This window comes from Mastigoproctus giganteus, chromosome 14 (genome assembly GCF_048544385.1).
Source record: "Mastigoproctus giganteus isolate SK-2022 chromosome 14, ASM4854438v1, whole genome shotgun sequence".
Lineage (NCBI taxonomy): Eukaryota > Metazoa > Arthropoda > Arachnida > Uropygi > Thelyphonidae > Mastigoproctus > Mastigoproctus giganteus.
This window is the reverse complement of record NC_143588.1, coordinates 80,308,678-80,333,854: the sequence shown is the minus strand read 5'-3', so window position 1 is coordinate 80,333,854 and position 25,177 is coordinate 80,308,678.

Sequence of the window (25,177 nt, the reverse complement as noted above, 5' to 3'; positions counted from 1 at the left end):
CATCGGGAATGCAGAATAATTTCCATTACATTCGTGGGTTCATAGGTGTATACGTGGACGATACGACTGTTGTAGCACTAAACGAATTCCTAGAAACATATTTCAAGATTGAGTAGACATTGAAGTTTGTAATTGTTTAGAAGAAACTATTGCTGGAAGACTAAAGACATTTGTTGTTCGCAAGGGAGCAAGATTGTGACGTGGCTTTTGAAATGTGTTTCAGGCTGCCAAAAAAAAAGGTTTTGCATCTATTTCATCTTCTGAATTGATCTCCAGAATAGTTTCAGTTTCTTCTTAACTGCAAGTCTTCCACAAGGAGGAAATCAGCGTGTTGTTTTGTTAACAGAGTTCTCAGTTTGAATAGGTCTCTCTGAACAGATGGTGTTGTGACTGATGTTATAATACCACCTGAGCTACAGACCAGAGTAAAGATTTAGGCCATTCAGAAATAGAGATGTTTCGTAGAATCAGTACTGATATTGAATGAAATAAATATCAGTTCTCGTTTTTTGTATTTATACAATAGCAATCACTTCTGACTGCTATCAATATCACATTTTGTTCCAGATGTGAACAAAATTCCAGGCTATCTTCAAGTGATCCACGTTGATCGAATTCCTTTAGTGATTATTAACCGGATGGAATTTTCCAAGACAATGCAAGAGCTGGTAATTAATGCATTCACCACTATCATCAGCTTCAATAAATTTCAATTTGGAATCCATTCAATCCAACGATATAGAATGGTTCTCAACTGTTTTGTCTCGGCAGATTAGTGTCCTGCGATATTAGGGAAAACTCCATTGATTTCAATGGCAAACACTGCAATGAATCGATTAATGTAACCCAGGTGATGTGTCGCATACACACGAGAGGATGGACGACAGGACGTTTGTTTTCTTTTGGGAACAGGAAACTTTAGGAGTAAAAGAGACTCCCCTTGTTTAAAATTAATTTTAGGAGTTACATAAAAAATTCATTAGAATCTTGGATAAAAAGTAATAATGGTATGTGAAATACATGTTTTTTTTGGATACGGAATTAAGGTGTTCATTTCCGCTTTGGATTATACTTCAACGTCTAGATTGGCCTCCAGTACCGGAAATTCTGCCTCTTTGATTTAATATCTGCTGGGAGCACTGGTTAGGGTTTCCCGTTCCAAAAAGTATCGTTCTCATTTGTAGGGCGGAACGTACACCGTTGTGACCTGCCTTTTGTTGCCATGAAGTAGTAGAAATCAGCATCCCTGGCGAAAGTTCCTTTTTGGAATTAATTCATGACTTTCTTGTTTTACATAAGTTATAATACACATCTTTTATTAATTTGAATTTTTTTACTATGCAGTATATATATGTTTTTTTATTTTATTTAGTGATATTGTTGAAATTTGTTACGTTGAAGGATGCTTACGCACGAGATTCATCCTTCGACAAGATTCCGGTGGAGTGGTTGGTCAGGGTAAAGGCGGGTGGGAAGGAACGCTTATGTATTACATCTGTGGAACTGGGACTCGAGTGTGTCGGATATTTGACCATGCGGCTGGTGGAGGAAATGGTACAATATCTGGCATTACGAGTGTCTCTCCGAATATTGGCAGATAGTTTTGATCAAGACTGTTCAATTCAGGTTCTGTGTTCAGATGTTAGTTGAGTAGTGTTTATTTTCCTTGATTGAGGACTATTGGGTAATGCTGAGTTCATCTCCATAATGGTTTGTATTTACGCTTGTTGGCTATCAAAATATTTTAGTTACAAAATGTACTTAAAAATATTTCAGTCCGAATGAGTTTGAAAATTTTGGTATTTTAGATGGTCCAAGAATTACATGCAGCAGTTGGGAAGGGGTGATTTTCTTGAGTTCCATCTTGGTTCTTAAAAATGTGACCTGAAATATGGTTAAAGATTTCATTCATGGCAAAAGTAGATTTGTCAACTCGACTGACCCATGTGGTCGTCCTGGAGTATTCGAAGAACGAACAATTTGTTAAAACCCTCTACAAATAGACATCGACTTGGCTTGTATTGGCATTGGTATTGTTATTTCTGGCGCAAGGGCTACTTGGGCCATATTGCGCATATCGCAGAGACGATCGTATAGTTGTATCCCTTTTAGGAAGCAGGAAAATTCCGGGAGCTGGCTTGTCTACATACATTCTGTTATTCACAAAACTGCTTTCTTTTCACAGTTTCTTTTTATTTTTGATTTCGCAAGGGAAGCTTTTTTAATACGATTCCACGTTTCCATTTGAATCTATCCTGGAGTGGAGCCCAGAGCCAGGTGTATGAATTGTGGGTACATCAGACGAACTTCAATGTTCCATTTCAATGCTACTTCGACTGCTTAGGTTGAAAATATATTTCAGGCAAGACAAATTTTTTCTCTCCTTTCCGATAATCGAAATCGTTCAAGATTGTTTATCCCAAATTCCATTGCTCATTTATCTGAAATCCGAATATATCACTTGGTAACTTATATTGTTTATTGACTTCAATTTTTGCCCCTTTGATCCAATAAGTCCCGGAGGATTGGTTGGTCAGCGAAAGAAGGGTGAAAAGCAGAATGCGTGTAATGTTCCCGTTCAACACCCATGCAGTGATGGAGTGGAATCACACATTTTGTGGCAGAGTATCTGGTGTGCAGATGAACTAACATTCCAGGTGCCGCCCAAGAGAAATACATACTTACATACCTGGTATCTGGTGCAGAGCGGGGATATGAGGGTGGCAGATTTTGGGAGTTTAATGCTACTTCGACTGCTTAGGTTGAAAATATATTTCAGGCAAGACAAACGTTTTCTCCTATTTTCGGTAATCGAAATTATTCAAGATTGTTTATCCCAAATCGAATTGCTCATTTTTCTGAAATCGTCATGTCACTTTCTAACTTTGTTAATGAGAATGCATTCAACCGCAATGCAGGGATGGAGTGGAATCAGACATTTTGTGGCATGGTATCTGGTGCGGAGCGGGGATATGAGGGTGGCAGATATTTGACCGTGAGGAGGGTGGAGGAAACGGTTCACTGTTTGTCATTCCGAGTGTCTCTCCGTGAGGGTAGTTCCGTACATAAGATCCAGTCAGGTAAGTTTTTATAATATTTTATGATATATTTTTTTTATTTTCCTTTCAGGTTGTTGCCATCGGGGTGTTCACTAATGGATGATAATTTTCTTTACATTCGTAGGTTCATAGGTGTAAAAGTGGACAGATTGAAGTTTTTAAATACGGCTTTTGCAGCACTAACCGAATGGCAAAACCATATTTCAAGATTGAGTAGACATTGAGGTTTCCAAAGAGTTGTAATTGTTTAGAAAAAACTATCGCTGGAAGACTAAAGTTACATTTTTCGTTCGAAAGGGAGCAAGATTGTGACGTGGCTTTTGAAATCTGTTTCAGGCAGCCAAAAAAAGGTTTTGTATCTATTTCATCTTCGGAATGGATCTCCAGAATAGTTTCAGTTTCTTCTTAACTGCATGTCTTCCACAAGGAGGAAATCAGCGTGCTGTTTGTTAACGGTGTCAGTGTTTTGAGTTTGAATAGGTCTCTCTGAACAGATGGTGTTGTGACTGATGTCACAATCCCACCTGTTCTTTTTCGCTTCAGTTCTTTTGAGGATTGAGGTGCAAAAGAGGGTAAAGGTTTAGGCAGTTCAGAAATGGAGATGTTTCGTGGAATCAGAACTGATATTGAATGAAATCAATATCAGTTCTGGTTTTTTTTGGATTATACAATAGCAATCAGTTCTGACTGCAATCATTATCACATTTTATTCCGCAAATGGACAAAATGCCAGAATATCTTCAAGTGATCGACGTTCATCGAATCCCTTTAGTGATTATTAACCAAATGGAATTTTCCAAGACAATGAAAGAGCCGGTAATTAATGGATTGACCACTATCGTCAGCTTGAATAAATTTCAATTTCGAATCCCTTCAATCGAACGATGTTAGAGTGGTTCTCAACTGTTGTGTCTCGGCAGATTTGTGTCCTGCGATAATAGGGAAAACTCCATTGATTTCAAGGGCAATGGCTATTTAAGTGTCTTAGTCAAGTATACATTGAGTGATTAAAGATTGGGAGTCACTGCAATGCATCATTTAATCAACTAATATCACCCAGGTGATGAATCGCATACATAGGAGAGGATAGACGACAGGACGTTTGTTTTCTTTTGGGAACCGGAAAATTTAGGGGTCCACTTGTTTAAAATTAATTTCAGCATTTACATGAAAAATTCATTAGAATTTTCGATGAGGAATAATAATGGGATGTGAATTACATGCTTTTTTGGATTCGGAATTAAGATGTTTATTTCCCTTTCAATTAAACTTAACGCATAGATTGCTCTCCAGTACCGAAAATTTTGCCTCTTTGAGTGAAAATCAGCTGGGAGCACCGGTTAGGGTTTCCTGTTCCAAAAGGGATCATACTCATTTGCAGACCAGAACCTACCGTTCTGGCCTGCCTTTTGTTGCCATGAAGTATTAGAAATCAGCATCCTTGGCGACAGTTCCATTTCGGAATCAACTCATTATTTTCCTGTTTTTTTGTTGTGCATCATCATAGAGTACCACAGCGGAGTTGACTTAACGGAGTTCAGGAGTCGCCCTTCCTAAGTTACAATACACATCTTTTATAAATTTGAAGTTTTTTACTATACTCTATGTATAAATATATACTTTTTTATATATATATATGTTATGTTAAAGCTTCCAAGAACTTATCTTGGAAACTACTAGGCGTTACATACCAACTAAGAAATATTGCTCAAGGTTTAGGCCTAAGTGGATGTCAGATGAACTAATGAGGCATATGGCAGAGAAGAAAAACGCATGGGATACATACACACGTGACACAGAAGCCTATGATAGATACAAGTTGATCTGTAACCAAGTTACAAAGGAGGTTAGGCAGGCGAAGGCAGATTACGAGAAATCTTTGGCAAGGCATGCAAAGAAAAACAGCAAAGAGTTCTTTACTTATGTAAACTCTAGAAGGAAGGGGATGAATCAGATTGGTCCACTTGATATCGATGGGTAAACTGTTGATGACCCTGCTCAGGTAGCTAACAAACTGAATGAATATTTTGCATCGACATTCACACAGAGTAGTTATTCAGCGAGGGGAATGCCAGAGGTGTATTCAACTCTGGCAGTAAGCTAGAGAATCTTGTAATAACTGAGAGTAAAGTGGAGGAAAAATTGTTGAAGATAAACACAAGAAAGGCACCTGGGGTGGATGGAATCTATCCAATTATATTAAAGGAGGCGGCAAAAGAAGTAAGCAAACCCTTAGCCATAATTATGAGAGCTTCCTTGGACTCAGGGGAGGTACCCATGGACTGGAGATGTGCAGATGTGACCCCAATTCACAAAGGAGGATCAAAGGGCGACACAAGTAATTATAGACCTGTTAGTTTAACTTCTGTTCCAGGTAAATTAATGGAGGCACTGGTTACAGAAGCACTGCAGGATCATCTAGACAAGACTTCAGTTATAGCTCGGACACAGCATGGTTTTGTTAAGGGGAAGTCTTGCCTGACCAATTTGATTGGATACTATGATGCAGTCACAAAAGAACTGGATGCAGGGAATAACTTTGATATTATATACTTGGATCTTAGAAAGGCTTTTGATACTTTTGCACATGGAAGACTGCTGCACAAATTGGAGCAGTGTGGCATTGGAGGCAAATTGCTGCTATGGATAAAGGGGTGGTTGAGGGGGAGAAGACAGAGAGTGGTAATCAATGAACACTGCTCATCGTGGACTGATGTTATTAGTGGAGTCCCTCACGGTTCAGTGTTGGGTTAATTGTTGTTTTCTTTACTTATAAATGATATTTATGATGGTATATCGGGCTTAATGTCCAAGTTTGCAGACGATACGAAGGTTGGCAGGGTTGTCAAGGACACTACTGACACTATGCTACTGCAGCAGGATCTGGAAAGGTTGAGCAGATGGGCTGAGAGGTGGCAAATGAAGTTTAACATTAACAAATGTAAAGTACTACACATGGGAAAAAGCAACCCCAGAGCAACGTATCAACTCTGTGGTACTACACTGACAGTGGTAGAGAATGAAAGGGACCTGGGGGTGGTTGTGCAGGCAGATATGAAGTTTTCTGAGCAGTGCAAACTGGCTGCAAGAGTAGCTCATGGTGTATTGTCGATGATAAAAAGGAATTTTTCTAGCAGGGATAAGGAGGTGAATATTCCCTTTTATAAGGCAATGGTCAGGCCACACCTAGAGTACTGTCTACAGGTCTGGAGGCCTCATTTCAAGAAGGATGTAGAGCTGCTGGAACGAGTACAGAGAAGGGCAACAAGATTAGTGAATGGAACAAAGGGGTGCTCTTACGAAGAAAGGCTTACGTTTTGCAAATTACAGTGTCTGGAGACTAGGCACCAGCGAGGTGATCTGATAGAGGTGTATAAAGCCTTGAATGGTTTGAGCATGCTCAATGCTGATGGGATTCTTCCTCTTGCTCAGAATAATCACCTGAGAGGGGATAAATTCAAATTGAGGAAAGACAGATGTAGGATAGATGTGCGGAAATTTGCCTTTAGCCAGCGGGTAGTTGGTTGGTGGAACAGACTTCCATCCCTTGTCGTGGAGGTTGATAGCCTAAATAAGTTTAAGGCTCAGCTGGACAGGTATTTCAAACGAACAGAGGGGTGAAGTGGAAGTGGTTATTTTTTATTTATTTATTATTCTTTTTTTTTTTTTTTTACTATTTTTTTTTGTTTCAGGTTGTGCCATCGAGGGTTCACTAATGAAGAATAATTTCAATTATATTCGTTGGTTCATAGGTGAACATTTTGATGTTTTTAAATACGGCTTTTTTAGCACTAACCGAATTGCTAGAACAATATTTCAAGATTTAGTAAGACATTGAGGTTTGCGAAGAGTTGTAATTATTTAGAAGAAACTATCGCTGGAAGACTACAGTTACATTTTTCGTTCGTAAGGGAGAAGATTGTGACGTAGCTTTTGAAATCTGTTTCAAGCGGTGCAAAAAAGATTTTGCATCTATTTCATCTTCGGAATGGATCTCCAAAATAGTTTCAGTTACTTAACTGGAAGTCTTCCACAAGGAGAGAATCAGCGTGCTGTTTGTTAACGGTATCAGAGTTTTCAGCTTGAATAGGTCTCTCTGAACAGGCTGTGATGTGACTGATGTCACAATACCACCTGTTCTATTTCACTTCAGTTCTTATGAGTATTGAGGTACAGACCAGAGTAAAGATTTAGGCCATTCACAATTAGAGATGTTTCTTGGAATCGGAACTGATATTGAATGAAATCAATATCAGTTCTAGTTTTTTGTTATTATACAACAGCAATCAGTTATGACTGATATCAATATCACATTTTGTTCCAAAGATGAACCAAATGCTAGGCTATCTTCAAGTGATCGACGTTGATCGAATTCCTTTAGTGATTATTAACCGGATGGAATTTTCCAAGGAAATGCAAGAGCCGGCTTTTAGTGTGCTCCACTCAGGAGCCCAGCTGTGGTCAGATTGAATAAATTTCAATTTGGAATCCATTCAATCGAACGATGTTAGAGTGGTTCTCAACTGTTGTGTCTCTGCAGATTAGTGTCCTGCGATATTAGGGAAAAACTCCATTGATTTCAATGGCAATTACTGCAATGCATCATTTAATCAACTAATGTCACCCAAGTGATGTGTCGCATGCATAGCAGAGGATAGACAACAAGACGTTTGTTTTCAAATGGGAACCGGAAACTTTAAGAGTAAAACGGACCCCACTTGTTTAAAATTAATTTCAGGAGTTAAACAAGTGGGGTCCGTTTTACTCTTAAAGTTTTGGATGAAGGTATGTGAAATACATGTTTGTTTTTTGTATTAGGAATTAAAGTGTGTTTATTTCCGCTTTCGACTAAACTTCAACGGCTAGATTGGTCTTCAGTACCGAAAATTCTGCCTCTTTTAGTTAAAATCTGTTCAAAGCACTGGTTAGTGTTTCCTGTTCCAAAAGGTATCGTACTCATTTGCAGGCCACAACATACACCGTTGTGGGCTGCCTTTTGTTGCCATGAAGTATTAGAAATCAGCACCCCTGGCGACAGTTCTGTTTTGGAATCAACTCTTTATTTTCCTGTTTTTTTAATTGTGTATCAGTATAGTGTACCACAACGGAGTTGATTTAACAGAGTTCTGGAGTCGCCCTACATAAGTTACACATCTTTTATTAATTTGAATTTTTTTACTATACAGTATATATAAATAAATAAATATACATATATTTTTATGTTATTTAGTGATATTACTGAATTTTGTTTACGTTGAAGGATGATTACTAACAAGATTCATCTTTTGACAAGATTCCGGAGGAGTGGTTGGTCAGGGTAAAGGAGGGCGGGAAGTAGTGTACATGTCAATATTAACCCCACGGCGAGAGGGGGTTAGGGTAAAGGCGGGTGGGAAGGAACGCTTATGTATTACATCTGTGGAACTGGGACTCGAGTGTGTCGGATATTTGACCATGCGGCTGGTGGAGGAAATGGTACAATATCTGTCATTGCGAGTGTCTCTCCGAATATTGGCAGGTAGTTTAGATGAAGACTGTCTTCAGTTCAGGTTGTGTGGTCAGATGTCAGGTGGGTACTGTTTATTTTCCTTGATTGAGGAGTGCTGCGTGATTCTGTTTGCATGTCCATAATGGTTTGTATGTACGCTTGTTGGCTATCAAAACTTTTTACTTAGAAAATGTACTTAAAAATATTTCGGTCCGAATGAGTTTGGAAATTATGTTATTTTAGATGCTTCAAGAATTACATGCAGCAGTTGGGAAGGGTTGAATTGCTTGAGTTCCATCTCGGTTCCGATATATGTGACCTGAAATACGGTTAATGATTTCATTATTAAAGAGAGAGGTCTATTTGTCAAATCCACTGACCCATGTGGTCGTCCTGGAGTATACAAAGAACGAATAATTTGGTAAAACCCTCTTTAAATATACATCAACTTGGCTTGTATTGGCATTGGTATTGTTAATTCTGGCACAAGCGGCTACTCGGGCCATATTGCGAATACAACGAGATGGAGGTCAGCTGTGTTGACTGTAAGAACTGTCACAGACGATGGTATAGTTGTATCCGTTTTATGAAGCACAAAAATTCCGTGGGCTCTCTTGGCTGCATGCTTTCTGTTATTCACAAAACTGCTTTCTTTTTACTTTTCCTTTCGTAAGGGAAGCTTTTTAATGCGATTCCATGTTTCCATTTGAATCTATCCTCAGTGGAGCCCAGAGCCAGGTCTATGAATTATGGCTACATCAGACAAACTTCAATGTTTCATTTTAATGCTACTTCGAGTGCTTAGGTTGAAAATATATTTCCGGCGAAACAAATTTTTTCTCTCGTATCTGGTAATCGAAATCGTTCAAGATTGTTTATGACTTCAATTTTTGCCCCTTTGATCCAATAAGTCCCGGTGGAGTGTTTAGTCAGTTCAGACATTTTGTGGCATTGCATCTGGTGCGGAGCGGGGATATGAGGGTGGCAGATATTTGACCGTGAGGACGGAGGAGGAAACGGTTCACTGTTTGTCATTCCGAGTGTCTCTCCGTCAGGGTAGTTCCGTACATCAGATTCAGTCAGGTAAGTTTTTTTTAATATATTTTTTGATTTTCCTTTCAGGTTGCGCCATCACTAATGGATGGTAATTGCCATTGCATTCGAGGGTTCATAGGTACAGAGATTGAAGTTTTTAAATACGGTTTTTGTCGCACTAACCGAGATGCTTGAACCGCATTTCGTGATTGAGCAGACATTGAGGTTTGCAAAGAGTTGTAACTGTTTAAAAGAAACTGTCGCCGGAAGAATAAAGATAGCTTTTTCGTTCGAAAGGGAGCAAGATTGTGGTTTGGCTTTTGGAAACCTGTTTCAGAGGGTCAAAAAAAGGTTTTGCATCTATTTCATCTTCTAAATGGATCTCCAGAATAGTTTCAGTTTCTTGTTGACTGCAAGTCTTCCACAAGGAAAGAATCAGCGTACTGTTTGTTTAACGGTGTCAGAGTTTTCAGTTTGAATAAGTCTCTCTGAACAAGCGGTGATGTGACTGATGTCACAGTACCACCTTTTCTATTTCACTTGAGTTCTTTTGAGGATTGAGGTACAGAAGAGAGAAAAGATTTAGGCCATTCAGAAATAGAGATGCTTAGTCCAATCAAAACTGATATTGAATGAAACCACTAAGCGTATGGCATCTGCACTGTAATTATTCTGTTGCTTCGGAAAATGAGACCAACTTTTCTACCTTGTACATCTGGATGTTTGTTTTTTCATATACACTGTTTTTACTGGAGGCTGGGTGATTGTATTTACAATTACGCAAAGTGACCAGTGCCATTGAGTTAGGGAATACTGCATTACCTCGACTGACAGTATGTTAGTGGCCGAATTTCAGTGCCTTTTTTTGTGAGCCTCTGCCTGTTTCTTGAACTTTGTTCCGAAAATCATTCAAATGATTGTGGAAACGAAAAGTAGAATCAGTTCGCTTTCAAAGAATTTCACACAATAATCAGTTGTGTGAAACAACTGATTATTGTCTTCCAGTAAGCCCAGTCGGAGGACTAACCGTTTAGGGGAAGGAGGGTGGGATCCAGTTTTCCCACCCAGCCACAGGGTGGTAGCCGTAGTGCCCAAGGTGACCAGGAGAACTAATAGAAAAAGAACCAGAAAAGGTCGTTTTCCTGTCTGCCTGCTTCTTGTATAGCGAAAATGATGTTAATGGATGTTTACCAACAGGAGTCATTGTTCGATAAGAAGATGGTGGGAAGTAGTGTACATACCAATATGAATCCTCAACCAGTAGAGCGGTTAATGCTTATGAAATAAGTTTCTGGAATTGGGACTCGCCTATGTCAGTATATTTGCCGTGCGGTTGGTGGAGGAACCCAAACCCTTTTTAAGGAAGGATGCAAAAGAGTAAATCTGGATATACAAGAGAAAACATTTTTTTCGTCTTGTACATATCCAGACTAATTTCAATTTAAGTTGTGTGATACAGTGATACAGGCGATTTTTGTAAAAAATCGCCTGTATCACTGGATATTCAAGAGGAAAGAATATGACGCTGAAATACTTAAATACGAGAACTGTTCCAAAAACCGCTTGACAAAGGAGGGAAATGAAACCGGCTAATCAGTTGAAATAGAAGAAAAAGGGGGAACCCTTCTTATCAGGTCATGGCAGAGTTGATCAAACAGCTCTCAATTGTTATTCTTCTTTTCATGAGGTGGTGCAATGTTCATTTTATGCGGAAATTGGATCACAGATGAATAAAATGACAGGATATCTGCAAGTGAAACCGGAAATTGTCAAATTTCCGCAAGTGAAACCGGAAAGTGAAAATGTTTAAAATTAATTCCAGGAGTACATGAAAAATTCTTTAGAATTTTGGAAGAGAAATAATAATGGTATGTGAAATACATGCTTTTTCGGATACGGAATTTATTTCCGTTTTGAATTAAATTTGAACGATTAGATTGGACTCGAGTACCGAATATTCTGCCTCTTTGAGTTAATATCTACTGGGAGCACTGGTTACGGTTTCCTGTTCTAAAAGGTATCGTACTCATTTGTAGGCGAGAACGTAGACCGTGGAGGCCTGCCTTTTGTTGCCATGGAATACTAGGAATCAGCCTCCCTGGCGACAGCTCCTTTCTGGAACCAACTCATTATTTTCCTGTTTTTTAGTTGTGCATCATCATAGTGTACCACAGCGGAGTTGACTTAACGCAGTTCAGGACTCGCCCTACATCAGTTACAATACACATCTCTTAATAATTTGAATGTTTTTATGTATGTATATATTTTTTATATATGTTATGTTATTTAGTGATATTACTGAATTTTGTTTACGTTGAAGGATGATTACTAACAAGATTCATCCTTCGACAAGATTCCGGTGGAGTGGTTGGTTAGGGTTAGGGAGAGCGGGTAGTAGTGTACATGTCAATATTAACCTCCTGGTGGAGCGGTGGTTAGGGTAAAGGCGGGTGGGAAGGAACGCTTATGTATTACATCTGTGGAACTGGGACTCGAGTGTGTCGGATATTTGACCATGCGGCTGGTGGAGGAAATGGTACAATATCTGTCATTACGAGTGTCTCTCCGAATATTGGCAGGTAGTTTAGATGAAAACTGTCTTCAGTTCAGGTTGTGTGGTCAGATGTCAGGTGGGTACTGTTTATTTTCCTTGATTGAGGAGTGTAGGGTGATGGTGTGTGCATGTCCTTATGGTTTGCAGGTTCGCTTGTTGGCTATCAAAATTTTTTCGTTACAAAATGTACTTAAAAATATTTCAGTCCGAATGAGTTTGAAAATTTTGGTATTTTAGATGCTCCAAGAATTACATGGAGGAGTGATTACACGAAGGAGTGATTTGTTTGAGTTCCATCTTGGTTCTTAAAAATGTGACCTGAAATACGGTTAATGATTTCATTCATGAAAAAGGTCCATTTGTCAATTCCACTGATCCATGTGGTCGTCCTTGAGTATACAAAGAACGAACAATTTGGTAAAATCCTCTACAAATATACATCGACGTGCCTTGTATTGGCATTGGTATTGTTATTTCTGGTGCAAGGGCTACTCGGGCCATATTGCGCATATCGCAGACACGATCGTATAGTTGTATCCGTTTTAGGAAGCAGGAAAATTCCGGGAGCTGGCTTGTGTACATATTTTCTGTTATTCACAAAACTGCTTTCTTTTTATATTTCATTTCGTAAGGGAAGCTTTTTTAATGCGATTCCATGTTTCTATTTGAATCTGTCCTAAGTGAAGCCCAGAGCCAGGTCTATGAATTATGGGGACATCAGACAAACTTCAATGCTTCATTTTACTGCCACTTCGACTGTTTAGGTTGAAAATATATTTCAGGCAAGACAATTTTTTTCTCTCGTTTCTGGTAATCCAAATCATTCAAGATTGTTTATCCCAAATCGCATTGCTCATTTATCTGAAATCCGAATATCACCTCTTAGCTTATGTTGTTTATGACTTCAATTTTTGCCCCTTTGATCCAATAAACCCCGGAGGAGTGGTTGGTCACCGAAAGAAGGATGAGCAGAATGCATGTAAAGTTCGCATTCAACACCCATGCAGAGATGGAGTGGAATCAGACATTTTGTGGCATGGTATCTGGTGCGGAGCGGGGATATGAGGGTGGCAGATATTTGACCGTGAGGACGGAGGAGGAAACGGTTCACTGTTTGTCATTCCGAGTGTCTCTCCGTAAGGGTAGTTCTGTACATAAGATCCAGTCAGGTAAGTTTTTTATAATATATTTTTTTATTTTCCTTTCAAGTTGTGTTCAATAATCGATGATAATTTCCATTACATTCGTGGTTTCATAGGTGCATACGTGGACAGATTGAAGTTTTTAAATACGGCTCTTGTAGCACTACCCGAAATTCGAGAACCATATTTGGAGATTGAAGTATGTCTACTCAATTCCAAATATATCCATATTTGGAATTGAGCAGACATTGAAGTTTGCAAAGAGTTTTAATTGTTTAGAAGAAACTATCGCTGGAAGACTGAAGATAGATTTTAGTTCGTAAGCGAGCAAGATTGAGACGTGGCTTTTGAAATCTGTTTCAGGCGGTCAAAAAAAAGTTTTACATCTTTATCATCTTCTGAATGGATCTCCAGAATTGTTTCAGTTTCTTCTTGACTGCAAATCTTCCACAAAGAGGAAATCAGCGTGCTGTTTTTGTTAACAGAGTTCTCAGTTTGAATAGGTCTCTCTGAACAGGTGGTATTGTGACTGGTATCATAATACCACCTGAGCTACAGACCAGAGTAAAGATTTAGGCCATTCAGAAATTTCTGCATGTCATTCGTGGAATCAGAACTGATTTTGACGGAAATAAATATCAGTTCTGTTTTTTTTTTTGTGATTATACAATAGCAATGAGTTCTGACTGCTATCAATATCACATTTTGTCCATAGATGAACAAAATGCCAGGATATCTTCAAGTGATCGAATCCCTTTAGTGATTATTAACCAGATGGAATTTTCCAAGACAATGCAAGAGCCATTAATTAATGGATTCATCATTATCGTCAACTTAAATAAATTTCAATTTGGAATCCACTCAATCGAACGATGAACGATGCGTTGTCTCGGTATATTAGTATCCTGCGATATTAGGGAAAACTCCGTTGATTTCAATGGCAATCACTGAAATGCATCAGTTAATCGACTAATGTCACCCAGATGATGTGTCGCATACATAGGAGAGGGTTGACGACAGGACGTTTGTTTTCTTTTGGGAACCGGGAAATTTAGGAGCAATATTTTGCATCTACATTCACGGAAGGGGAATGCCATAGATGACGTAAACACTGGCAGTGAGCTATATGATCTTGTAATAATTGAGAGTAAAGTGGAGGAGAAATTGTTGAAGATAAACACAAGAAAGGCACCTGGGGTGGATGGGATCTATCCAGTTATATTAAAGGAGGCAGGAAAGGAAGTAAGCAAACCCTTAGCCATAATTATGAGAGATTATTTGGGCTCAGGGGAGGTATCCACAGACTGGAGATGTGCAAATGTGACCCAATTCACAAAGGAGGATCAAAGGCTGACACAAGTAATTATAGACCTGTGAGTTTAACTTCTGTTCCAGGAAAATTAATGGAGGCACTGGTTAAAGAAGCACTGCAGGATCATCTAGACAAGACTTCAGTTATAGCTCAGACACAGCATGGTTTTGTTAAGAGGAAGTCTTGCCTGACCAATTTGATTGGATACTATGATGCAGTCACAAAAGAACTGGATGCAGGGAATAATTTTGATATTATATATTTGGATTTTAGGAAGGCTTTTGATACTGTTGCACATGGAAGACTGCTACACAAATTGGAGCAGTGAGCATTGGAGGCAAATTGCTGCTATGGATAAAGGGATGGTTGAGGGGGAAGACAGAGAGTGGTAATCAATGGACACTGCTCATCGTGGACTAATGCTATTAGTGGAGTCCCTCAGGGTTCAGTGTTGGGTCCGTTGTTGTTTCCGGTATTTATAAATAATATTGATGATGGTATATCAAGCTTACTGTCCAAGATTCCAGACTATACAAAGGTTGGCAGGGTTGTTAAGGACACTACTGATGCTGTGCTGCTGCAACAGGATCTGGAAAGGTTGAGCAGATGGGCTGAGAGGTGGCAATTTAAGTTTAATATGGACAAATGTAAAGTACTACATATGGGAAACAGCAACCCCAGAGCAACGTATCAACTCTGTGGTACTGCACTGACAGTGCAGTACCACAGAGTTCATACGTTGAATAATCACCTGAGAGGGCATAAATTCAAATCGAGAAAAGCCAGATGTAGGATAGATGTGGAAATTTGCCTTTAGCGGGTGGTTGGTTGGTGGAACAGACTTCCATCCCTTGTGTGGAGGTTGATAGCCTAAATAAGTTTAAGGCTCAGCTGGACAGGTATTTTGAACGAACAGAGGGGTGAAGTGGAAGTGGTTTTTTTTTTTTTTTTTTTTTTTTTTGGCTGATGCTGCATAAGCTTGCTTTCTTGCATCAAATGCCTCTACTAATGCTAATGCTAAAACGGACTCCAGTTGTTTAAAATTAATTTCAGGAATTATTACATGAAAAATTAATTAGAATCTTGAATGAGAAATAATAATGGTATGTGAAATACATGTTTTTTTGGATACGGAATTAAGGTGTTCATTTCCGCTTTGGATTATACTTCAACGTCTAGATTGGTCTCCAGTACCGGAAATTCTGCCTCTTTGAGTGAATATCTGCTGGGAGCACTGGTTAGGGTTTCCAAAAGGGATCGTACTTATTTGCAGGCGAAACCGTACACCGTTGTGGCCTGCCTTTTGTTGCCATGAAGTACCAGAAATCAGCATCCGTGTCGGCAGTTCCTCACTGTGTGAGAAAAATAAGGGTTTCGATTCCTTCGCCAATTGAAGTTGAGGAACTCCTAAACGTTTTCAAAGCTCATATCGTGAAGGAATAAGAGGAATTTTAAAGGATTCATTCACCCAAGAAAACGATAAATAGGAACACGAGAAATGATTGCAAATTCTTTTCGAAAGAGACCATCCATAATGGTGCTTTTTTAGTATTTGCGCCGGAGCGACCATTGCCGGAATCTTCAATGAATTTTGTCTGTAAGCTGAATATACATTCTGTGGTCTCTTTTCTGGATGTGAAATGCAAGCAACAAGATTGAAAAAGAAAAAGAACATGCAGCCCTCGCACGAGACCGCCAAGCTCAGAGATATGAGAAACAAAATATGAAAATATTCTTTCCGTTCTGACAGGATTCGAACCAGGCCTTCTCGACATGGGTTGGAAAACTGGTAACGAACCACTTTGTTGGCAGCGAGGACCGTAATGAACTGTTGTTTGTTGTTATGTGGGTTTCATGGCGCAAAAGCTATTTGGCTATAATGCGCCTATTCGTTTATTATAAAAAGGAAATGAAAGTCTCATACAGTCAGTAAGGTCCTTAATCAGAAAAGATTCAAACTTCCAGTTTGCTTGAGGAAGCGGAAAAATTCAGAAATATTGGCTTTGTCGCCAATCAAATTCTCTAGAGTTATTGGTTGATGAATGTTAACCAGCGATTGCAGGCTTGAAATTCTGTCTCGTTGATAATAGGGGCAGTCAAGGAGAATATGTTTAACAGTCATATTTATATAACAATGAGGACACTGTGGTGGATCATCTCCTATGAATAAATGAAGGTGGGTTAGATGGGTATGACCTATTCCTGCTCTTGAAAGGATTACTTCTCATCTTGTATCCACTTGAGTACACTTGAATACACACGTACACTTGAGTGCCAAATTTTCGGATCCTGTTTAACCTGAAGGAGTTTGTTACTAGTTTGAGAATGCCATGGTTCTGCCCATTCTGAGAGGCATGCAGCATTAATCACTAGCGCATAGTCTGATGCTGGAACAGGGATATTGATTAAATGTAAGGTGGTTGGGTTTTTTGCAGCATTATCGGCCAGTTCATTGCCCAAAATACCAGAATGTGAAAGGTTTGGGGTTTTTATAAAAAAAATCTTCTCGACTTTCAACAATACCAAGCATGGGTTGAAGGTTGAGAAGACAAAAGAAGATACTTTGTTCCAGAAAACAGAAGTAGAAGAGAAATATGTGGAAGAAGAAAAAAAGAAAGTCGGTTCTGTGAGTTTTTGAATTTTAATTATATTAATTATAAGATCAATGGAGTCCTATTCCCTACAATAGCGTTCTTCAGCCATTAAATCTTTGTTTTTGGCAGGACCCACGTTATTTTTATATTTGAAGTCTTCGTTTATGTACTAACCAGCGAAACAATGATTATCTTATGGAACCCAAAAAACCAGGTTCTTAGTTTATTTGTGACTTTTCAATTCTGAATGATACCCACACATCTTGGAAATCTTTTGAAGGGAATTGAAGCCTGACAATGCCATCTGTGATAAGGCTGGGTTTCTTATAATTCGGCGCTAACAGAATTTCACAATTTATTTAATAATTGCGACGCCCACCACTGTTTACAGTATGAAAATTGAATAACAAATAGGACGCCCACTACCCTGAAAGCAATAAATGCGCTCGGGAGTGGGATGCCAGGGATGCCTAGACGATATACCTGCACCGCAAACAGCCTGAATCTTGGCTTTCTGACAACGAGGGTAGAGGCATTGACACGGTTGATCCTCCCAGGTTAATCCACTACCGATTGATCCTGCCGAGCCATCCAGGATCGACCATCTTGTCGAAGCAGAGGTCAAAATCGTGTGTTGAAGCTGGGTCCCTCAACCACTAGGATCCCCTTTTCCGAATACCCATGGGTCGCAGCGTACGGCAAACGCACCGGATTCCTAAGATGTTAGCTTGGAACCTGGTTGTTGTTGAGGGGGTTTCATGGCGCATAAGCTACTTTGGCTATAATGTGCCTATTGGTTTATAATAAAAAGGAAAACAGAAAGAATCGTTCTGTTTGAAAAGTCCTTAATCAGAAAAGATTAAAAATTCTAGTTTGCTTCAGAAAACGGAAAAATTCAGATATGTTGGCCGTGTCACCAATCAAATTCTCTAGCTTGGAACCTGGGCTGAACACATTAGATCACAGCGATGCTAATTCAGCATAGTCACTGGGAGGTTCCCTCACCACGTACAGGTGCCCACTTTGATGGGGTATGTGAATGGCTGGTTCAGATTCCAACTCACATTCACCTATCAGAAAATACCATTAACAGACAACAGAGAAAAGTCGAGATGGTTTCTTGCTATCCACAGTCTGACTAGTGTAATGATTGATATTGTATCGTTCATCCTTCTTTAGGGGACAACATACGATTCCAAAGGAAAAATTGCATATTTACCATCAACCGTGTGATTAGCCGGTATTCACGAATTGATTAACTTCAATTTTGTTTTCCACATTGATATTTTACTTGTTTCAACTTGACTTTGGCAGACTCATAATATGTTCAACTAAAAAAGAAGAATATCAACTCCATGTTCGTTCCTGACATTGAAGACTGTTCTGGTACAACAATGGACATTAATAACAGTTCAAAGGTTCCTACTCATTGTCAGGAAAACGGAGGTTCTTTATTTTCTTACCAACAGTGAGTTGTAACTGTCTTTAAAACTTAACAATGAAAACAAACATATATATAGGAAATACCAAGCCCAGATAGTCATCACTCTCTTCTTTGGAAAGACTCAAGATTCATTAGGCTATTAACTGGTGGCTTAAGAATTAGTGGCTGGTGGATACCCTTTCTCTATATGATTCCAGCATTACACCTAGCAAATTGATTTTTTGTCCTTCCTGGAATACAATGCAAATATTGTCCTTTTTTGATCGTAAATTCTTTGCCGGTTTGCGGCAAGTGTCATTTTGTTGCTGGTGATATCCATCCAACATTAATTAGGTTGTTTATAAATAATATTTAATAGTACAGTACAAATAGCAATCACGATTGATACACAGAACTCAAGTGAGTACTATTTACATATACTGAAAGCATCCGTTCCAAAGATCAGGCATCCAAATGAAGTAGACTACAGGGCCCAATGCAAGAGCCGGTAATTGATGAATTGATCACTGTCGCCAGCTTGAATAAATTTCATTTGGAATCAATTCAATCGAAGCATATCAGAGTGGTTCTCAATTGGGGAGTTTCCAAATTGTCAAGAAGATAATTAAAGATATTACATCATTTCTGCACAGTGAGCACTAAATATTTATACTGTGCAATTTTTGCGAAAAGCAAACCATTCTCACGATAGATTCCACTTGGTTCTGTTTCATTTTTCTAACCGACAGAGAATATTTTCCCTAAAGTTTTCACAAAAATCGCCTCTACCACTGGATATACAAGAGGAAAGAATATGTGGCTCAAGTACTTAAATACTTGAAGTATTCCAAAAACTGCTTGACAAAGGAGCGAAATGAAACTGGCTAATCAACTGAAATAGAAGAAAAAGTGGGAACCCAGATTATCAGGCAATGTTTTTTAAACCGGAAATTAGATCACACATGAATAGATTGCCAGGATATCTGCAAGTGATCGACGTTCATGGCCCTTTAGTGATTATTAACCAGATGGAATTTTTCAAGGCAATGCAAGAGCCGGTAATTGATGGATTGATCACTGTCGCAAGCTTGAATAAATTTCATTTGGATTCCATTCAATCGAAGGATATTAGAGTGGTTCTCAACTGGGGTGTCTCAGCAGATTATTGCCCCGTACAATTAGGGAAAGTTCCATTGATTTCAAGGGCAATGGCTATTTAAGTGCCTTAGTCAAGTATACATTGAGTGATTAAAGATTGGGAGTCACTGCAATACATCATTTAATCAACTGATGTCACCCAAGTGATGTGTCGCATACAAAAGAGACCATAGACGACAGGACGTTTGTTTTCTTATGGGAACCGGAAACTTTAGGAGTAAAACCGACTCCACTTGTTTAAAATTAAACCAGGAGTTTCATGAAAAATTCATTAGAATTTTGGATGAGAAATAATAATGGTATGTGAAATACATTTTTTTTATACGGAATTAAGGTGTTTATTTGAGCTTTCGATTATACTTCAAGGGCTAGATTGGACTCCAGTACCGAAAATTGCCTTGCAGTTGCCTTGGAGTACTAGGAATCGGCCTCCCAGGCGATAGCTCCTTTCTGGAATTAACTAATTTTTCTATTTTTGAGTTGTGTAACATCACAGTGTACCACAGAGGATTTGATTTTACGGAGTTCAGGAGTCGCCCTACATAAGTTACACATCTTTTATTAATTTGAATTTTTTTACTATACAGTACACATATATATATATATATATATATATATATATATGTTATGTTTTTTTCTATACACTATATACTTTTTTTATATATATGTTATGTTATTTAGTGATATCACTCAATTTTCTTAAGTTGAAGGATGTTTACTCACAAGAATCATCCTTCGACAAGATTCCGGTGGAGTGGTTGGTCAGGGTAAAGGAGGGTGGGAAGTAGTGTACATGTCAATATTAACCCCCCGGTGGAGCGGTGGTTAGGGTAAAGGCGGGTGGGAAGGAACGCTTATGTATTACATCTGTGGAACTGGGACTCGAGTGTGTCGGATATTTGACCATGCGGCTGGTGGAGGAAATGGTACAATATCTGTCATTACGAGTGTCTCTCCGAATATTGGCAGGTAGTTTAGATCAAGACTGTCTTCAGTTCAGGTTGTGTGGTCAGATGTCAGGTGGGTAGTGTTTATTTTCCTTGATTGAGGAGTGCTGGGTGATTGTGTTTGCATGTCCATAATGGTCTGTATGTACGCTTGTTGGCTATCAAAACTTTTTAGTTACAAAATGTATTCAAAAATATTTCAGTCCGAATGAGCTTGAAAATTATGGTATTTTAGATGCTCCAAGAATTACATGCAGCAGTTGGGAAGGAGTGATTTCCTTGGGTTCCATCTTGGTTCTGATATATGTGACTTGAAATACGGTTAATGATATCATTCATGAGAAAGGTCTATTTGTCAACTCCACTGATCCATGTGGTCGTCCTGCAGTATACAAAGAACGAACAATTTGGTAAAACCCTCTACAAATATCCACCGATTTGGCTTGATTGGCATTGGTATTGTTATTTCTGGCACAAAGGCTACTCGGGCCATATAGCGCATATCAACGAGATGGAGATCAGATGTGTTGGCTGTCAGAACTGTCAGAGACGATCATATAGTTGTATCCGTTTTAGGAAGTAGAAAAATTCCTGGGCTTGTCTGCATACTTTCTGTTATTCACAAAACTGCTTTCTTTTTATTTTTCATTTCGTAAGGGAAGCCTTTTTAATGCGATTCCATGTTTTCATTTGAATCTATCCCAGATCTATGAATTATGGGTACATCAGACAAACTTCAATTTGTCATTTCAATGCTACTTCGAGTTCTTAGGTTTAAAATATATTTCAGTCAAGACAATTCTTTTTTCTCGTCTCCGGTAATCGAAATCGTTCAAGACTGTTTATCCCAAATCGCATTGCTCACTTATCTGAAATCCGAATAGCAGTTGGTAACTTATGTTGTTTTTGACTTCAATTTTTGCCCCTTTGATTCAGTAAGCCCCGGAGGATTGGTTGGTCATCGAAAGAAGTGTGAAAAGCAGAATGCATGTAAAGTTCGCATTCAACACCCATGCAGAGATGGAGTGGAATCAGAGATTTTGTGGCATGGTATCTGGTGCGGAGCGGGGATATGAGGGTGGCAGATATTTGACCGTGAGGACGGAGGAGGAAACGGTTCACTGTTTGTCATTCCGAGTGTCTCTCCGTGAGGGTAGTTCCGTACATAAGATCCAGTCAGGTAAGTTTTTTATAATTTTTTTTTTTATTTTCCTTTCAGGTTGTTGCCATCGGGGTGTTCACTCATGGATGATAATTTCCATTACATTCGTGGGTTCATAGGTGCAAAGGTGGACAGATTGAACTTTTTAATTACGGCTTTTGTAGCACTAACCATATTTCAAGATTGAGTAGACATTGAGGTTTCAAAAGAGTTGTAATTGTTTAGAAGAAACTATCGCTGGAAGACTAAAGTTACATTTTTCGTTCGAAAGGGAACAAGATTGTGACGTGGCTTTTGAAATCTGTTTCAAGAGGCCAAAAAAAAGGTTTTGCATCTATTTTATTTTCTGAATGGATATCAAGAATAGTTTCGGTTTCTTTTTGACTGCAAGTCTTCCAGAAGGAGGAAATCAGAGTGCGGTTTTGTTAACAGAGTTTTCAGTTTGAAGAGGAAGTCTCTCTGAACAGATAGTGTTGTGACTGATGTCACAATATCACCTTTTCTATTTCGCTTCAGTTCTTTTGCGGATTGAGGCGCAAAACAGAGAAAAGGTTTAGGCCATTCAGAAATAGAGATGTTTCGTGGAATCAGAACTGATATTGAATGAACTCAATATCAGTTCTGTTTTTTTTTTTTTGGGATTATACAACAGGAATCAGTTCTGTCTGCAATTTATCGCATTTTATTCCACAGATGAACGAAATGCCAGGATATCTTCAAGTTATCGACGTTGATCGAATCCCTTTGGTGATTAACCAGATGGAATTTTCCAAGACAATGCAAGAGCCGGTAATTAATGGATTGACCGCTGTCGTTAGGTTGAATAAATTTCAATTTGGAATCCATTCAATCGAACGATGTTAGAATGGTTTCCAACTGTTGTATCTGGGCAGATTTGTGTCCTGCGATATTAGGGAAAACTCCTTTGCTTTCAATGGCAATCACTGCAATACAGAATTTAATCAACTAATGTCACCCAGATAATTGATGACGACAGACGTTTGTTTTCTTTTGGGAACCGGAAACTTTAGGAGTAAAACGGAATCCACTTGTTTAAAATTAATTTCAGCAGTTAGATGAAAGATTCATTACAATTTTGGATGAGAAATAGTAATGGTGTGTGACATACATGTTTTTTTTTTTTTTTTTTTTTTGTATTAGGAATTATTTCCGCTTTCGATTACACTTCAACGGCTATATTGGTCTTCAGTACGAAAATTCTGCCTCTTTGAGTGAAATTCTACTGGGAGCACTGTTTAGGGTTTCCTGTTCCAAAGGGGATCGTACTCATTTGGATCAAAAACGTTATACCGTTGTGCCCTGCCTTTTGTTGCCATGAAGTACTAGAAATCAGTATACCTGAAGGAAGTTCCTTTTTGGAATTATTTCCTGTTTTAAATAAGTTACATTACACATCTTTTATTAATTTGAATTTTTTTACTATGCAGTATATACATATGTGTTTTTTATATATTTATTCATATATATGTTATGTTATTTAGTGATAATACTGAACTTTGTTTCATTGAAGAATGTTTACGCCCAAGAATCATCCTTCGACAAGATTCCGGTGGAGTGGTTGGTCAGGGTAAAAGAGGGTGGGAAGTAGTGTACAGGTCAATATTAACCCCACGGTGAGAGGGGGTTAGGGTAAAGGCGGGTGGGAAGGAACACTTTAGAATTACATCTTTGGAACTGAGACTGGAGTGTGTCCGATATTTGACCACGCAGCTGGTGGAAGAAATGGTACAATATCTTTCTTTACGAGTGTCTCTGCGAATATTGGTAGATAGTTTCAAGACTCTCTTGAGTTCAGGTTGTGTGGTCTGATCACAGCTGAGTACTGTTTTTGTTTAATTGAAGCTTGTTGAATGGTTATTTGTGCATGTCAATAAGGGTTTGTGCGTGCGTGTGTTGGCTATCAATTTTTTTTCATTATAAAATGTGCTTAAAGTATTTCAGTCCGAATTAGTTTGAAAGGTATTTTAGATGTTCCGAGACTGACATGCAGCAATTAGGAAGAAGTGATTTGCTTGAGGGGACAAAAATAGGTAGAAATATAAGGGCGTATTACAGAACAGATTGTCAAGAAGATAATCAAAGATATTACAATTTTTTCTGCACAGTGAGCACTGAATATTTATACCGTGCTATTTTTGGGAAAAGGAAACCATTCTCACAACAGATTCCGTTTGGTTCTGTTTCAGTTTTCAAACCGACGGAGAATATTTTTCCTAAAGTTTTCACAAAAATCGCCTCTATCACTGGATATACAGGAAGAAAGAATATGCCGCTGAAGTACTTAAATACTTGAAGTATTCCAAAAACTGCTTGACAAAGGAGCGAAATGAAACTGGCTACTCAACTGAAATAGAAGAAAAAGTGGGAACCCAGATATATTAGGCAATGTTTTTTTAATCCGGAAATTGGATCACAGATGAATAGATTGCCCGGATATGTGCAAGTGATAATGGAATCCAAGATAGAATTTTTCAAGGCAATGCCGGTAATTGATGGATTGATCCCTGTCGGCAGCTTGAAAAAATTTCATTTGGATTCAATTCAATCGAAGGACATTAGAGTGGTTCTCAACTGGGGTGTCTCAGCAGATTCTGTCCCGCAATATTAGGGAAAATTCCATTGATTTCAAGGGCAATGGCTATTTAAGAGTCTTAGTCAAGTATACATTGAGTGATTAAAGATTGGGAGTCACTGCAATACATCAATTAATCAACTGATGTCACCCATGTGATGTGTCGCATACAAAAGAGACCATAGACGACACGACATTTGTTTTCTTTTAGGAACCGGAAACTTTATGAGTAAAATGGACTCCACTTGTTTAAAATTAAACCAGGAGTTTCATGAAAAATTCATTAGACTTTTGGATGAGAAATAATAATGGTATGTGAAATACATTTTTTTTTATACGGAATTAAGGTGTTTATTTCAGCTTTCGATTATACTTCAAGGGCTAGATTGGAGTCCAGTACCGAAAATTGCCTTGGAGTTGCCTTGCAGTACTAGGAATAAACCTCCCAGGCGATAGCTCCTTTATGGAATTACTCATTTTTCTATTTTTGAGTTGTGTACCATCACAGTGTACCACAGTGGATTTGATTTTACGGAGTTCAGGAGTCGCCCTACATAAGTTACAATACACATCTTTTATTAATTTGAATTTTTTTACTATACAGTACATATATAAATATATATATATATATTTGTTTATATATATGTTATGTTTTTTACTATACACTATATACTTTTTTTTTTATATATGTTATGTTATTTAGTGATATC